The following is a 2,500-nucleotide window of genomic DNA, read 5'->3' on the forward strand; positions in this document are numbered from 1 at the left end:
CGCCTTAACCCAACCTATGTTGCGCCTTAACCCAACCTATGTTGCGCCTTAACCCAACCTATGTTGGGCCTTAACCCAACCTATGTTGGGCCTTAACCCAACCTATGTTGGGCCTTAACCCAACACACGTTGGGCCTTAACCCAACACACGTTGGGCCTTAACCCAACACACGTTGGGCCTTAACCCAACACACGTTGGGCCTTAACCCAACACACGTTGGGCCTTAACCCAACACACGTTGGGCCTTAACCCAACACACGTTGGGCCTTAACCCAACACACGTTGGGCCTTAACCCAACACACGTTGGGCCTTAACCCAACACACGTTGGGCCTTAACCCAACACACGTTGGGCCTTAACCCAACACACGTTGGGCCTTAACCCAACACACGTTGGGCCTTAACCCAACACACGTTGGGCCTTAACCCAACACACGTTGGGCCTTAACCTGCTCTGTAATTGTCATACGACGCGTTAAATTAGTGTAGTGTTGCCTAACTGCAACCCCCGCAATATAGTTTGCTACTCGCACTGCCCGGTCCCCAGTGTATCGCTTCATGTTAAACACCTTGCAGCTATACACTGTAATGTGGATGGCAGCAGGACGTACATGCTCAATGCCCTTTGCAGTTGTTCATTGGCATTTGCAGTTGTTCATTGGCATTCGCATGGCGAAGCACTTAGCCTACGCTGTGGTACGGCCTGTGTCAACTGTCCGCTGATGTTGTACGTCCAAATCACACACTGTACTGCACATTGGTCCTCATGTACTGAATGATACATCGTGGTACATGTGACCGTACAACGACTGCGCCAACAACGGCGAACCATGCGGTCCAAATGTTGTGCACTCAGCTACGTGTCGTCTCCCTATAAGAGCTGGATTGCAGTGTGGTATGCCCTGGATGGCGATCAGCATGAGCCGTCTGTTGATGTAGTGGCGCGTGTTGTCAGACGTAGTCGTCTCTTCTCACACACCGTGATAGCATGGTGCACTGCGTTCCACATCTGCGACATGCGACAGAGGCCGGTTGACAGTCGTTCGCGCAATGGACATCGCATACGTACGGGGGCCACCTTCCACGTGTTCGCGAAGCGTGCACATGTTGTTGCGTGTATGTGGGCAGACATAGTGTGTCGTGACACCTGACACAGGCATGCAACAATCGTTGAATTTGCAAATGGCGATGGACGCCTACGTTTGCTGGTGACGTTACGCAAATGAACAACTGGTAAACCGTTGTGGTGCGGTTGTTCTCGCTAGAGGTGAATCAGTGATGGCGACGATCGGTTGAGCTACCAACCGGTTGTTCCAGCGATACCCACCATGCCCACGAACGTGAATGGCATCTGGGTGTGAAGCGATACGCGGCGGTGGCTGGGTGGGACCGTCCCCGGCCGGTGAGGGGGGGCCTCCCGGCGTGCTGGCCGCGCGGTGCGTGGGCGCACGCGCTACAGCCGGCTGGTGGGGGCGGCCAGTGGCAGGCGCGCCGGCCGACGGAGGCGGCAGGCGGCGCAGCTGCGCGCCGGCGCACCCTGCACGCGGCGCCGTGCGGCCAAAGTAGGTCCTCGCGGGCCCGGTGCGAAGCGCGGTGGACATCTGCAGTGTGCTGGTCCGATTGAGGACTGTGTGCGCTGAGGATGCGCCGCCGCCCGGCGCTCGGCGCCGCGACGCCGTCTGCTGCTCGGTCGCCTCTGCGGTTCTCGCAGGTGGTTTGTATCGCAGCTGTGCGGACGTGTTGGCGCGTGCGCTGTGCTGGGAGAGTTCGCTTCGGCACCCAAGTGGGGCTTTTGTCCTTCTGTGGCGCTGGCGTTGGAGCTGCCGGTCACCGTAGGTGGCGCGTGTTGTCTCCCGCCGGCAATGCCACGACAGCACGCTCCCGGGCCTCTGTCGGCAGCGGCAAGCTCAGTTGGGAGCACGGGTGGTCGCACCTAAAGCGTCTACTCGCCAAACCCCGGGCGATTGCGCCTCTCTCGAACCCGACCAAGTACTTAGGACGGCGCTGCGCGCCGCCGGGACCTGAGAGGGTTTCGAGGTGTATGGTGCAGGGGAGCTCAGCCTCCTCCTGTTTGCAGAATAATTGAGCGGACGCTTGCGTGTTCGCGCGGGCCCCCGGGACACACTCCCGGGCGGCCGGCTGCTCAGCTCTAGTTGACGCAGCTCCCTGGTTGATCCTGCCAGTAGTCATATGCTTGTCTCAAAGATTAAGCCATGCATGTCTCAGTACAAGCCGCATTAAGGTGAAACCGCGAATGGCTCATTAAATCAGTTATGGTTCCTTAGATCGTACCCACGTTACTTGGATAACTGTGGTAATTCTAGAGCTAATACATGCAAACAGAGTCCCGACCAGAGATGGAAGGGACGCTTTTATTAGATCAAAACCAATCGGTCGGCTCGTCCGGTCCGTTTGCCTTGGTGACTCTGAATAACTTTGGGCTGATCGCACGGTCCTCGTACCGGCGACGCATCTTTCAAATGTCTGCCTTATCAACTGT

General features: G+C 57.5%; 1 non-coding gene across 1 annotated transcript in view; it reads left to right on the forward strand.

Annotated features, from left to right (window-relative positions):
* The first annotated feature begins 2,163 nt into the window (after positions 1-2,163).
* The window catches only part of LOC126434405 (small subunit ribosomal RNA), a 1,910-nt gene continuing 1,573 nt past the window's right edge, over positions 2,164-2,500 (forward strand). The window contains exon 1 of the ribosomal RNA XR_007579203.1: positions 2,164-2,500. This exon is cut by the window's right edge and continues 1,573 nt beyond it. This is a non-coding gene — a ribosomal RNA (small subunit ribosomal RNA).

Source organism: Schistocerca serialis, unplaced genomic scaffold (genome assembly GCF_023864345.2).
Source record: "Schistocerca serialis cubense isolate TAMUIC-IGC-003099 unplaced genomic scaffold, iqSchSeri2.2 HiC_scaffold_1187, whole genome shotgun sequence".
Lineage (NCBI taxonomy): Eukaryota > Metazoa > Arthropoda > Insecta > Orthoptera > Acrididae > Schistocerca > Schistocerca serialis.